The 15,296-nt window shown below is 41.9% G+C and overlaps 1 pseudogene; it reads right to left on the bottom strand.

The window, feature by feature from the left end:
* Window positions 1-13,060: 13,060 nt before the first annotated feature.
* On the bottom strand, window positions 13,061-13,159 carry LOC122218803 (annotated as a pseudogene).
* Window positions 13,160-15,296: the final 2,137 nt, after the last annotated feature.

The following is a 15,296-nucleotide window of genomic DNA, read 5'->3' as shown; positions in this document are numbered from 1 at the left end:
GGGGGCGGGGCTCGGCGCCCTGGGGGTGGAGCCTGTTGCCGTAGAGACCACAGCGGGCGGCGGCGAGGGTGGGGAGAATGCTCGCGGGGCTCCGCCCGGCCTGGGAAGCCCGGGCCGTCTGAGACAGGCCGGTGTCTGCGATTGTTACCTTGAAATAGAGGCCTAGACGTGGCATCATCAGGTCAACAGATAGAAGCATATCTCAGGTTCCCTGGGCACTACATGCTGGTTTGCACACAATCCATTTTAAGGGACAGAGAGGAAGCGATGGAAGAAGGGAGAAAGCGCCTACCGGGGCATGAGTAGCGGCGCCCCCACGTCAGCCACCGGCGGGCGCCCCGCGCGGTCATCTGGGCTCTGCCCCGCGCGGCTCAGGTCCCGGCCGGCCGGGCCTCAGCCGGCTCAGTCACCGAGGGACGTTTGCAGTACAGAATCCCCGACTCTAACTCAATCCCAACCTGCCAGTCCGAGCCACTGCACTGATTAATTAAACATGGTAAACCACCGAAGCACGCAGGAACTTGGCACCGCCTTGAATTTAATTGTCAAAATGAAAAGTGTGATCATGAAACTCCGCTGGAGGGAAAAACAACACTTGATACTGATGTGCTCATCAGTGTGGACATTAATGTAATTAGGAATCCAGTGAAGACTGGGAGGTTATCTTCCAGGCATGCTCAGGACAGCTAGAGGCAACTTTGAATTATCCAGGCCGGACAATGGCAGAGCAAGTGTTTTGTTTGCTTTTTTTTGCTTTTAGTTTTTGCTAGAGTCAGAGCAAGACAAAGAATAAGGGGTAGTGTGGCGCTGGGAAGTTTGTTGTATCAGTGCATGGCAGGGCCTTGTGTTTCGCTTCAGGCTTCTCCATAAAGGACATCTTCGGGCTGTGAAGGGGCTTGGGAAGATCAATGACAAGGAACTCAGACTGGGTAGGCCAGCAGCACAGCTGTGGTTGTGGGTTCCAGCTGCCAGTCAGACTCACAAGGCACAAATAGTTTTAATCTGAATTTATGGTTAGGAAACATTGACACAAAATATACAGCAGGAGATACGGCACCTTTATCCCACTGGCGACCCAGCAGCTTCCTCTGCCCCCTTACCCACTTAAGGTATGTACCAGGGAGGAGACCCAAGGTGTGTGGGGGTTACGACACACAGCAGTCAGAGCCCCTTTTCCCTACCAATCTTTTCTGCCATCCTACTTATGTAGCCACCCCACAGTCTTACTGGTACACACCACAGATGAAGCACACATAACATTCCCCATTTTTCTTAACTGTAGTGTTTTCAGAGGAACGCTGCTGTGGGCAAGCCAGGTCATTCTCAGGCAGGCCTGCCTTAGCCCAGGCCTCATGTTAACTTTTTACCCATGGTAGGTGTGGGTTTAATTGTGTCTCTCAGAAAGATAGGCCGAAGTCCCTAACCCTGTACCTGTGACCATGACCTTGGAAATAGAGACTTTGCAGATGTAGTCACGTTGAGATGAGGTCATACTTTATGTGGGTGGGGGTCCTCTAAGAAGAAAAAAGAGAGACACAGAGAGGGAAACTCCATGTAAAGACCCAGAGATGCACAGGGAGAAGACAGACATGTGACAATGGCAGTAGAGGCTGGAGTGATGCCCCTATAAGCCAAGGAACACCTGGGACTACTAGAAACTGGGAGACACAAGGAAGGATCTTCCCTGAGAGTCTTTGGAGGGAGCTTGAGCCTGCTGAAGTCCAGGTCACCTCTACGACACAATTGCTGCAACACCCTGGCCTCGTCACGTAACCTTTCTGAATCTCAGTTTCCACTCTAATAATGATGCCTGCTCTGTTTCTAGATTTCCACTATAATAATGATGCCTGCTCTGTTTCTAGATTTCACTGCAGACCAAAGAGAAAATGTATTATGAAGGTGCTTTCTAAACTATAAACCATCAATCAGATATGAAGAATTGTCTCTCCCTAATGCTCCAACTATTTTTCAATTCAGAGATGAACATTTACCTTTATATCATGTTATGTTACTCATTCATTTCTGGAAGGACTTTTGTCATTCTACATCTACTCATTGGGCACCTACTGTGTGATAGGCACTGCACTAGGGGCTGGGGAGTTGGAGGTAAAATACGGAGCCATCAACAGTTTTCAGCAAAGAATGCTATGGAGCACATAGGGGTGACACCCAATCTAGAGCGGGGGCGGGGGGGGGGGAGGGGTTGGGATTGGAGGAGGAGTCAGCGAATCCTTCTTAAAATAGGTAGTGTCTTTACTGAGTTATGAAGAATTCGAAGGAGTTAAACAGAGGAAGGAGTCAGGAGAGGATAATAACATTCCCAGCAGAACAAATGGAATGTGAGCCTAGAGATTAGTGTTTCTATAACGAGTGCTATTGGTAATGTTAGAGGATAAATATAAATGTACTCGTATGAAATTTTCCCAGGTATTGGAAAATGTTTGGCATCCCTGCCCCCAGGCACTAACTGTCAGTAGTACCTGCCTACTCCCCAAGCACACAATCAATATGACAGCCAAAAATGCCTCTTCACATTTCCAAATGCATACCCCACCACTTCATGGGGGGGGGGGGGGGCGGGTATCATTTCCTAGTTGAGAGCCACTGCTAAAAAATGCATGGTGGCATGTCTTAAGAATTAGAGTACGACTGGGGAGGACAGGTGGAGAAAAACGAGGAAGGCAGAGGCCACATCATGAATGGCTTTATATGTCATCCTAAGGAGTTTACTTTCTAGGAAAATTTCCTTGATCAGAGATAGGTAGACCATATATGAAGGGCTTTGGATTGAGCTTGGCACGTAATACATGGTCAGTAAATTTTGGATCTCTGTCTCCCAGAATCTTGCCAAACCCAAGTTTAGTTAGCACGTATCTGTTCTTTTTATAGGCACTGTCTGTATACTTCCTTAGTGTACATCCCAAGTTGGCTGATGACAGTTAACTCACTAATGTCTATTCAACTGGAGGAAAACAGTGAGGAGGGGCAAGATGCCTCTAAGAAGTCAGTGAGGTGTGCAGCCGTCTCCATCCCAAAGAGTTGAGGTGCTTCTCTGCTCTCGAAGCCTTACGGTGTAGTTGTGTGACGCCTCAATATAACTCAGAAAGGAGCTGAGCCACTACATACCAACAGCCACTACCACCACCATCTATCTACCTGTTGCTTGCCAGGGAGTGCCAAGGAGGAGCTGCTGTGGCCTGCTAACCTATCCCGTGGTAACACAAGGCCCAGCTTGTAAAGGGTTGTATTCATTTGCCAAGACATGCACTAAAAATGAGGCTGTGTTTTCCTATAATAAACAACATTATAGTCTGTTAGGCTGCAGACTGGGTCCTCCAAACCCATTCACCCATACAGTACTTAAATCATGGTGATGAAGCTATTCGGAAACCCACCTGTCCCAAGGAATGCTGTTTCCAAGAAAGAGATATTCCCAATTCCAGGTAAAACATCAAAAACATACATGACCCTCATTTATTCTACCTTCACCCGAGGCTCTAGCCACACTAAACTACCACTCTCAATTCCTGTGAGCCATCTCTTGCCTCCAAGCCTTTGCCTGTGCTGTGTTCTATGCCTGTAATGTAACCCATGCCTCCCTGCCCCAGCCTGTCCCTGCTGTGGGCAACCAGAGCCCTCCACTCCCTCTGCTGTCAAAGCACCTACCACTCCGTGTTGCAATTGCCTGCTTATTAATCAGTCTTCCACACTAGATTTCAATCTTCCTGAGGGCTGAGAAACAGTTACATTTTTCTCTGTATCCTCATGCCTACTCAGTGCCTGGCGCACACTAGACATTCAATGAGTATTCATTGGAATGAATGATCGAATGAGTAAGTGAACCTTCAGTGACTGCAACCCCAGCCAGAAGACTAAGGATCTCTCCCACTTTCCCACTATCTTCTGAGAAGAGAGACTCAGTCTCCAGTTGTATGCCCCAGAGTTTGGGTTGAGTGGAGGAAAAGGAGAGAGGCCAGGAGGATGTGCTGCAAGAGAAGTCAGCATTCAATGCATTTGGCTTCAGACAGGCCAGCAGCAGCACCAAGTCGGGCTCCTTTGTGAGGGACTGTCTTAGGAAGATGACATGGTAAAATGGAGTGGGGGTAGCCTGCCTGTAGTTTTAGGGGTTGGTTCTAATTAGATTAAACTTCTAAACCAGAACATATGTCCACCCAAACACCTGTACGGGAATGTTTATAGCAGCATTATTCATAACAGCCAAAAAGTGGAAACAACCCAAGTGACCATCAACTGACAGATGGATAAATAAAACATGCTATATCCATACGATGAAATGTTTTTCTACCATAAGAAGGAACAGAATACTGTCACATGCTATAGTATGGATAAACACTGAAAACATTATGCTGAGTGAAAAAGGCCAGATACCTAAGACCACATATTATATGATTCCATTCATGACCAGAATCTATAGAGGGAAATCTATAGAGACAGAGAGTATATTAATGGTTGCTTAAGACTGTGGGGGGTGGGAAGGTAGAGGGTGATAGCTAAAGGGCACAGGGTTTCTTTTGGAGATGATGAAAATGTTCTACAACTGGCTGTGCTGTTGGTTGCCCACATCTGTGAATATACTAAAAGCCATTGACTTGTACAGTTTAAATGTATGAATTATACAGTTAATTGTACAGTTAAATGTATGAATTATATGGTATGTGAATATCTCAATAAAGCCATTAAAAAAAAAACAACTTCTAAAGTAGGGTGTTAACCTGGGCTTTTGAGAATTGTGTACCACCTGAAATAGCATGGCAAACAAAATTGGCATGTCTGGGGGTCTGTGTCACTGGATACTGACACTCACTCACCCACACCTTTTATGGTAATCATCACTGCTCTGTAGAGCTGAGTGCCCCATGACAGGGCTCAATGCAATGCCTGACTGCATGGAAAGGATGTGATGAATATTAATGTAATCAAATGTGTGAATTAACAACTTTATTTAAATAAAAGGTTTCATGTCCAATTTAAATTTTTTTTAATGTTTATTTATTTTTTAGAGAGAGAGAGAGAGAGAGAAATAGAGAGTGCTATAGAGCGTGAGCAAGGAAAGGGCAGAGAGAGGGAGACACAGAATCCAAAGCAGGCTCCAGGCTCTGAGCTGTCTGCACAGAGCCCGACGCGGGGCTCTAACTCACGAACCACAATCATGACCTGAGTTGAAGTCAGACGCTTAATCAACTGAGCCACCCAGGCACCCCTCATGTCCACTTTTAAACTAGTAACTAAGCAAAGAATATAATGCAGTATGGTTCCCTGCCCCCCCTGCTGTAGAAAAGGGAATGATTGTAAATTCTGTTATGATATGTAAATTTTTTTAATTCTAAAGTATTATTTGTCATAGGATCTAATTGTTTTTCTATGGCTACTTGATCATTTTTATGTTAATGAAAACTAAAAAAAAGTTTAGTCGTCTAATAGGAAATCAAGGTATATAGGTGTGCAAGGTTTGCCAAGTTTCTCAACCCTTAACTGAAAACGTTCCCATCATCAGAAAAACAGCAGGCTCTGTTCACCCCTGAAGCAAATAAATATACTACATGATTTTTGTCTGAATGATTAGGACCACAAAAAGCAGAGGAAAGGCATTTGCATTATTTGACTTGGAGGGACTGTGTTTTATAGACCCTTTTCTGGGTAGATACCAAGAGGGGAAAAGTTAGTTGATGCTTGTTTAACTCGGCTGTTTTGCATATTTATAAGTTTACCTTTGTGTTTCAAGCTACTTAAAATCTAAGGAAACAGTATGTTTTCCCTAACGAAAGGAAGTGACTGTATGCTCTCACACCCACCGAAAACACTCCTCTAAATTTGAACTGAGGCATCGTATACCTAGTTTTCCTTCTAGGATCTATTCTCACCGCATCCCCCTTTTGCTTATCAGCACACCCCTTTCCGATTTGTAACTCGGTGCCTGTCCGGGCTGCGTGGCGCCGGGAGACGTGCGCCGGGGGCTCTCCCCGGGTTAGCCGCGCGGCCACATTCCGGCGAGGGACCTCCGCGGCCCTGCACGAGAGCGTGGAAACAGCTGACTGCTGACTCAGAGGGGAAAGCAAGCCACCCGCGAATCTCATTGCAGCTCGCTGCTGCATCCCTATCCCATAATCCCTTGCTTGGTTTGCTGCAGTCTTTTCAACAGACGCTGAGTGAGAAAAAGATGTCCTGTAAGATAAAGATTGATTGGTTTGAATACCGAAAGGGGTCTCCCACTTGTTAATGACCCAGAAACATTCCTGCCGACTTTCCTGAGCCTTCTCTCTTTTCCTCCATTTTTCTTCTCTGTTCTGTTCATGAACTGGCACATCACTACATAGAGCAGAAGATATGCTGGGCTTCTGATGATGGCTGCACTGCATGGTAGGGAATTTTAACCAGTTTCTTTGCATGGTGCTTCCAAACTTGGGAGGTTAGCAGAATGTGCATTGTTCTTTTGGATTGCCGCGGAGCTGCAGCGACAGGCTTGGGAGGATTTAATTCTTTGCCTCGTTGATTAGTCTGTCTTCAGAAATGGGTAGGTCCTAAATGTTCTGATTGCTGAGTATTATGCCAGGTGGATAGCTGATTTCTCCTGCTTTCTCTCTGCTCTGGTTTTTTCTTTTTTTCTTTTTCTTTTTTTCTCCCTTCTCTCTCTTGGTGATGTTGCATGCTCTGTAACTATCAGATAGAGGGAGACCCATTCTTTGCTTAAACAAAGGCACCAAATTAACCAGAATAGGGAGTCATACAAGATTTTCTTTCTTATCAAGTTCCTAATGTGATCTGACTAGATTTTTATCTTTACTAGTCCTCAATTTTAATGTGTATTCAGCTTATTTTAAATAAAATATTTCCCTCCCAGCATTTCTCTGTTGGGTGCGAAGATGGGGATGAAGTATTTAAGTTGCTGGATTCCTTCCTCCATACCCCAGGGTGGAGGAGAATGAACCATTCAACCCTTCCCCCACTCGGTCCTCTGTTGGAGAACCCTGGGGTTGAGTTCCCAGTTACCATTGGAAACCCATTCATTCATAATGCATGATTCGACCCTCTGAATTCTAAATGCCATTGATAATCAGCAAATATGCAGAAAATGATTTGGGCTTTTTTTTTTTTTTTTTGGCCTGCCTTTGAAGTAGACTCAAATCTGGGTGGAGTTCAATGGTAGCTTTACACAGGGGGGAAAAAAAAATCCTTGGGTTGGACCTTAGATTTGCTTCCTGAAACAGTGGCTACGATTATTCTGACAGCTTTCTCTACTAGTGTGCCCCACCCTTTCATTATTCCTTATTTTGGGAGGATAGGAAAGCAAGTAGGAAGGCTATTTATTTTAAGCTAAATATTAAATATTAATAAGCGGATTTCTGAACCAAAAGGTAAAATGGTATCTGTCTTAAGATAGATTCAATATCATTGCTTTAAGGAGCAGATCTGGATTCAGAATGAAGCATTTTAAAAATTATTAGTTTGTTTCTTTGGCTTAGATCGTATTACTGCAGTTTTATTCTTCGTGAATAATTGTTAGAGGTTTTTGTTATTTTTTTAGATTAGAATATGTAAGGAGAGCCATTTGTTTGTCCAGATTCTTCAATTGATTTCTTAAGTATTAGGATTCAGTTCTGCTTAGCGTGAACCTATTTTCTGGTGTCTTTCATTATTTTCAGGCAGACGCTTCAGCAGCCCCGGTCCTAACCGTCTGTTAATGTTAAATAATGCACGCCCCTCCCGAGCGAGCAAGCACACAATGAGAAGTTTCATGTGTGCTGTGGTATGAGAAAGCAGCTTTTTGTTACAGAGACGTTGAGTCGTGGCCTATCCTAAACCTCTAAGTGTTTCTTTCCAGTTTTCTCCTAGAAAGACCCAAGTGATTTGCATTGGAAAGATTAAAATAGGACTGAATGTACAAATGTTCTCTGATACAATGTGCCTGTTTGGAGAAATAGGAATCCAGGATATATATTCCATATATTTTAAAAATGGAGAATAAAATCTATACATATTTTTCACCAGAGTTAATATTATAATCCTGAGATGACTTTTTTTTTTTTTTTACTTATATTAAAAAAGCTTCGTGGATTTTTTTGCTTGTGAAATAAGCAAAAACACTCATTCTTTGTCTTACTAAAAATTGAAAACGTCCTTCATTTGAATATTTGGAGACATTAATTACTCCAAAGTTATGACTTTCTTGTATCTATCTTTAAGTCGAAGAAATTCTAAATGTGTAGCAATTTTTAAAAATTTAACCTAAGCTTAATTTTTAAGACTCCCTTGTGCTTTTTTTCATCATCTCTCTGATAAAACTAGGACTTTAACAAGACATTTGTATGTATTATTGAAATGTATGGAGGAGAAATACTTTTACACTTTAAAAAATTTGCTGCCAAATTATTTACTCTCATAGGTTTTTTTTCTTTAAAAAATGTGACTGAATTACTTCTAATTACGGCATAATTATAATTTGCACACACCTGTAATTGTTTTTTTGAAAATGTCTGATGCCATCTGTGCCCTTTATTACTTATGTAAGGATTTGAGTGTCAGAGTAGAATTTGTCCTATAATGGGGTTGGCTATTAGAGTTCTCTGAACATTATTATTGTGCAGGTTGTCTGAAATGAACAGATCAGGTTTCCTCCTAGAATTTGAAGGTTTAGGTTAAACCAGATACTGAGGGAAAAAATGAGCCCAGTGTAATTATTCAAACAGCACCTTGGAAGGAACCTTCATTACTGCTTTCTGCGTGCTAGTCTTTCTACCCTCTTTTACTTTACCCTCTTCTGCCTTCATGTTCTCAGTCACCTCCGTTCCTCCATTAAGTGCTTTTCATTATTCTTCTTGAAAACTTATTAAGGTACACATTTATTCTAATCAGCAACAGAATTAAATAACGTACTTCCTATCCACCAGGGACAAAAGGGGATTTGCTGTTACACAGGCCTATGTCTTTTGAAGTTCTGATGTAGAATAAATTTCTCCTCCCCCTTCTTGCTAACCTTGCCCAATTTCCAGAGCTTAGGGCCTTGGCCTTCCTCTGTCTTTTTTGTGGTCCCAGAATATGCAACCTCCTTATAGTCCCAAAGGAAAGCAAGGAAAGAGTCTTGGCAAGGTGATGGATGTGGGGAGAGGAAACCCCACTCATCCTGACTGTCCCAGGGCACTGTGGATGAATGTTAATCAGCCTGACCACTTAACACTCGATCACACAGACCCAGCTTTCTGTACCTTAGAAAACCCAAAGCAAATCTTAAGAACTGACTTAATTACATTGTAAAAGGTGAGGATGTCTATGAAGAAGGCAAAGACAAATAGTTATCTATACTAAGAGGTAGAGGAAATAGGCATAAATATTCTAAAGATGAGTTGGGGGCTTGACATAAATCAATTTCCGTGTGGTAAAACCCAGCAACCTTGGGAAGCTGTCATACATTGGACCCTGAAAATGATAAGAACCTTTGGAAAGCTTGGGCACATCCTTGCCTGCAGAGAGAACTTAAAGTGAATGGCTTCTGGAATATACACCCACTCACCCCCAAACACACGCGCTCATGCATGTACTATCAGAAAAGATATTGCATCTGGCCTTCTAATTTACAAAATGGCCCATTTGGGAGGCTTGATTTATCTGGAAATAGGTCACCCTGTTTTAATTTCACTGAAGATTGTCCTCTTTTCTTTCTTCTAGTTAAGTCCTCTGTAACAATGCAAATTCAGTTGCAGGTGAATAAAAATATGCTCATAAATTTTAAAAACTAAAAATACTTTGTTTCTTTAGTCATGTTTTAACCTGTGCCTTGAGCTCTAGGTACCATCTGTCCTGGCAGGTAAAAGATAGAACATTGTGAGTTATAGATAATCCTAATAGTTCGAGATTTTCTTTCTGTAAACGCGCCAGAAAAAAATTTGACTTCTTGGGAAGCTGGTTTTATTTTTTATTTTTATTTTTTAATAATTCAGAATTTACTACTTTCTGTTTTTAAAATGTTATTTATTTTTGAGAGAGGGAGAGGGAGGGGCAGGGAGAGAGAGGGAGACAGAGGATCTGAAGCAGGCTCTCCCAGGCTGAAGCAGAGAGCCGGATGTGGGGCTTGAACTCACAAACCGTGAGATCACCTGAGCTGATGTCAACCACTTAACCGACTGAGCCACGCAGGCACCCTGGGAAGCTGATTTTAGCCTGTCTGCGTCGTTGTCATTGGCAGTAAAAATGTAACCATACTAATAAATTAATCCAGCTAAGTGGCCACAAAGAGAAGCAGTAACCCAGGAATGCCATAAAATTAAACAGAAGTGGAATCTAGTGCCTTTAGGATGGTATATAATCAAATATGCTGACTCTTACCCACAAATCACATGTTAAAATTTTATTTTCCAAAGGAATCTTGACCTGTTTCCCAACGGTGTTTCCTAGCCTAGCCAACAAGTTTTCCCCCAACTCTCTCCCCTTCTCAAGCAGAGTGCTTTCAATTTGTCTTTTGTCTTCTACCCTCCCTTCCTGCTCTTCCCCCTCTGGTGTCAGCAATAAAAAGTTTGGATAATTATCTGATCTAAATGGTATACTCTGGGGTGGGAATTGTGGTCTCAACCCTAGAATTGTGGACCCAGGCATTTTCCTTTTGTTTCTTCTCCTCTCAAGTTCTTCTTTTCCACTTGGTTGTCATTTCCACCAAATTCTAGGGGATTTGAGGACGTGAGCCAGGAAAAATACCAGAGGTGACGCGAGGGAAGAAATGCTAGGATGGGGGGTTTGCAAGGATTTTGTTACATGCGTATTGCATTGTTGTTACAAAAGCTGTTTAGTGGGCACGCCCCACTAATGAGGAATTTTTGTGTCAACTTTCTTAGACTTTGTATTTCCACGCACATGTGTCCTCAGTAGTTCTCAATTCCCGTTCTGCCTTTGTGAGTGTGTTTAAGTATGTCACTGAATATTTACCCTCTGGCTGACGGCTTGTGTTGCTAAAGATTAGACGATCACGTGGGAAGGCAGGTAATGTCTGATGTCAAATGAAAACATTCACATGACTGATGACAACCATGCTGTTTATTGTGTACTAAGTCAGCCGGTGCCGCTTTTTTCTGCTACTGGGACTGAGTCCATTCCCATGTTATACTTTATTTGCTCAGTTCAGTCAAAGAAATAATGAGTGTCTATCATGTACGAGGCACAGTTCTAGCTGCTGCAATCCTTGCCTTCGTGAATCTTACATCCTAGAGAGGTGGGGAGGAGACAATATGCAAGATAAACACATTACATACTATATCAGAAAGTGACCGTTGCAACAGAGACAGAGAGCAAGGACGGGAGATAGCAAGTGCTGGGGGCTGGGGGGCAAGTTTCAATTTTAACCAGAATGGTCAGATTGAGAAGGTGCTATTGAACAGAGAGGTAGAGAGGAGAACCAAACCCCTCTTGTAAGCAGTATTGCTGTTGGTTTTCCACTGACAAGGAGCCTCAGCCAGTCTCCCCACATAGCGAGAGCTCTCATAGCTAGTTAATGTCAACAGCACCCTAATGTTGGCTATTTATGTAGTTTTAAAATGGCCCTTCTTAGAGCGCCTGGGTGGCTCAGTCAGTTAAGAGCCCAACTCTTGATTTTGGCTCAGGTCATGATCTCATGGTTCATGAGATTGAGCCCCAAGTTGGGCTCTGTACTGGAGCCTGTTTGGGATTCTCTCTCTTTCTCTCTCTCTGCCCCTCCCCCACTTGCTCTCTCAAAATAAATAAATAAGCTAAAAAAATTTTTTTAAAAATGGCTCTTCTTGCCATCCCTTCTCTGTCATTTCCTCTGTGTTGGCCTTTTGTCGGTATGTAGAGTGCTAGTTCCTGCATCCAAGAGGATTCGGGTTCCTTCAGAGACAAAGCCCATTCCATGCATGCTTGTAGGTGCTCCTGTCCAGAAATTGGTTTTGCAGATCTCCAGGAGAAGAGTAGTTCTATATGCTGATCTCTTTCACTATCATGTGCTTATTTCTGCTGGTCATGTGAGTAAGAAGGATCTCTGACACTTCAGAAACCAAGATGGAGAAAGGAGAACAGCCGAGAATCTAAATAAGTATTTATTGCTCTTCTAATCAAAGCAACCAGAAACTGTGGTAGTGCCCGGACACTTTAAAGGCTGTATACATTTTATGTATGTTCCTCGCGGCATATTCAGACTGATGGAAAGCTTCCTGTGGTGCTTGTTAGCACATTCTGTGCCTCCGTTTTTCTCGGTACTTTATCCCTTTAGGAGTAGTCAAATTGTCTTTCTATTGTGGGTATCCAGTTATATTCAGGGAATGATCATTACCCTGGCAAAGTCTTGGTTTGGGGATCTTTGGGGCTTGGAAGCCTTTTGTGTTGATTCTGAGAGTCCTAAAAATCCAGATGTCTTCAACAGGTCACTTGTGACAGATCTGTAATATTGTCATGCTTTTAAATTAGTGTTAATGAGTCAACTTAATTTACCATATAAATTAACAATACTAACAAAGACTTACTCCCACCCACTTCAATAATTATCATAAAATTAGAGTGAAATATTTTCATTTCAGCATCAGAACATAATGATGTGAGCTCAAGAAATTTCATTTATTCAAATCATACCATTTGATTAAAACAAATGGTTTCTCCTTGCCCAAACCCTAAAACTCTAAGGTTAAAAAAAAAAAAAAAAAGAGTGAAATCAATGCGATGTTTTCTCTGTACTTTTTTCAATACTCAGCATGACTGATTATTTCAAAGGGGGATATGAAATTTTTCAAAAGCTATTCAAATTAAAATTATTTTTAACTTATTTTAACTGAAAAGTTCAATATAATTTTTTAAAAAGTTATTTGTTTGTATTAGAGATAGAGAAAGAGTGTGAGCAGGGGAGAGTGGCAGAGGGGGAGGGGGAGAGAGAGAGACAGAGAGGGAGAATCTTAAGCAGGCTCTGTACTCAACTTGGAGCCCTGATGCGGGACTGGATCCCACGACCCTGAGATCAGGGGTCTCAGCCAAAATGACCTGAGCCAAAATCAAGAGTCATATGCTCATCAACTGAGCCACCCAGGTGCCCCTTAGATATAATTGAAAATGTATATATATGGAACACATCATGAATTTTTGTGTCATCCTTGCTCAGGGGCTGGGCCAATCTTCTGTATCATTTCAATTTTAGTGCTGCTGAAGTGAGCACTCCATAATTTTTATCACACACACACACACACACACACACACACACACACACACACACAAAGTGTTAATCTTGTTTAAGATTAGGTATCAGATAAAGCAGAAGACTTGAAATCTGAGCTTTCTGATTCACTGATTTTACTGGGTGACCTTGAGCAAGTCATTTAAACCCTCGGCTTTGGTTTCCTTATCTTAAAGACAGACAAATCCATTCCTTCCCTTTTCTGATGTCATGGGGATGTGGTTAAGAAAAGCAGATGATGTGCCAATACTTTGAGCTCCTGAGAGATGAGCCACATTTAATCCAATCAATGAATATCATTCTCTACTCTAGTTCTTTAGGGAGACATTCTAGGAAAGAGAGAGCAGATAGTGCTGGCTAATTAGATATGTCGCACTCACGCTGTTTTAACTAATGCAGCGAGTTCTGTTCAGATGTGACACTCGTGTATAGTAGGTTCTTTCACAATGTTCTGTCTGTTTATGAATCATGCTCTTTAATGAGCTTATCTAGAAAGTATAGAGTTGGGATATGGGTGTGTCCTATATGTAACTATACTCAATTATGTATAACTAGTAGAATTTTTAAAATGTTTATGTATTTATTTTGAGAGACAGCACACACATGCAGGTGAGGGGGAGAGAGAGAGAGAGAGAGATGGAGAGAGCGCAGAACCCGACTTGGGGCTCAGTCTCACAGACTGTGAGGTCATGATCTGAGTTGAGTTCAAGAGTCAGATGCTCCATCTACTGAACCACCCAGGTTCCCCGATAGGATTTTCTTATTACAAGTTGACATACTTTTTAAAAATGTGGTGAACTGGTGGGGAGAGAGAAGAACTATCATTCATGTTTGAAAAGAATTTCCATTAAAAAGTGTAGAATTGTTGATTCTGTAAATATGGTATTTCCCAGCTTCAAACACAGGTCCCAGGCCAAGTTAAAATATTATATATAAACCAAGCTTTTATAGTACATACAGCCTTCTTAAAGCACACAGTCAAGGGAGATGTGGTGGTTTAAGGAGTGAACAGGCTATGGGTTTTGCATTCTGACAAACTTCTTAACTGAGCCAAGGTTTTCAAAAATCTGTGGAATGAGAATAATATTACTTCCTGCCTAGGGTCATATTGAAAATTAACAAATTTTTTTTGTAAAGAGTGTTTCTGTTGGGAATTGGGGGGCTGTAGACGCCTTACCAAATATTTAGAAAATTAAGAAGTGAATTTTAGCTTAACCTTGGTTCACCCTTTTGGAATAGAAGCCAGATGTTCTTCAAGGTGGTAAATGAAGCTGTGTTTTATGTTGTAATTTTACCCTCCCTTGGAGGCCCTCTGCATTTTTCTCTCTTGCCCTCTTCTAATTCTCTTTTTCTGGCACGATTCCTGACATTTTGAAACCTTCTCTGAACTAATTAATTTCACCAGGTCCCTCAGATTCCCACACATGAATACCAACAGACATTTCTTAAAATGTTAGGAATTATCTGCCTTTGTCCCTGCTCTGTGGCAAATACATTTTAGCATACAATCTATAAACTTTTAGTTCTGAAGAGAACACTCTGAACCACATACAAAGGTCTTAATAAAAAGTTCTAATTATTCTGGAGCACCTGGGTGGCTCAGTCGGTTAAACGTCCGACTTCAGCTCAGGTCGTGATCTCATAGGCGGTGAGTTCGAGCTCCACGTTGGGCTCTGTGCTGATAGCTTGGAGCCTAACTTGGATTTTGTGTCTCCCTCTTTCTCTGCCCCTTTTCCCACTCATGTTCTTTCTCTCTCTCTCTCTCTCTCAAAAATAAATAAATATTAAAAAAATTTTAAACAAGTTCTAATTATTCCATCCTTGCATGTTAACAGTATGTAGGGGAGGGAAAACTTTTCTCAACACACTTCAATTCTGTTCCTAAAGACTGCAAATTAAACTGACAAAAGACAGATTATCAAGAGAAAAGGATGTACACATTTTACTGGTAGTTTATTTTTCCAACATAATATATAATATTCTAAGTTTATTAATTTAATATTTTTAATTTTACATGCATGGTAGCTTCACAGAAAAGAAATGAAAACCCAGAGAGGCAGTTGGACCTGGGGGCTTATATACTGTTTTAACAAAGGATGACAAATGGTGGAGAAATGGC

This window comes from Panthera leo, chromosome B1 (assembly GCF_018350215.1).
Source record: "Panthera leo isolate Ple1 chromosome B1, P.leo_Ple1_pat1.1, whole genome shotgun sequence".
Classification (NCBI taxonomy): Eukaryota; Metazoa; Chordata; class Mammalia; order Carnivora; family Felidae; genus Panthera; species Panthera leo.
Note: the sequence above shows the minus strand (reverse complement) of the source record. Positions and strands in the feature narration are given on the sequence as shown.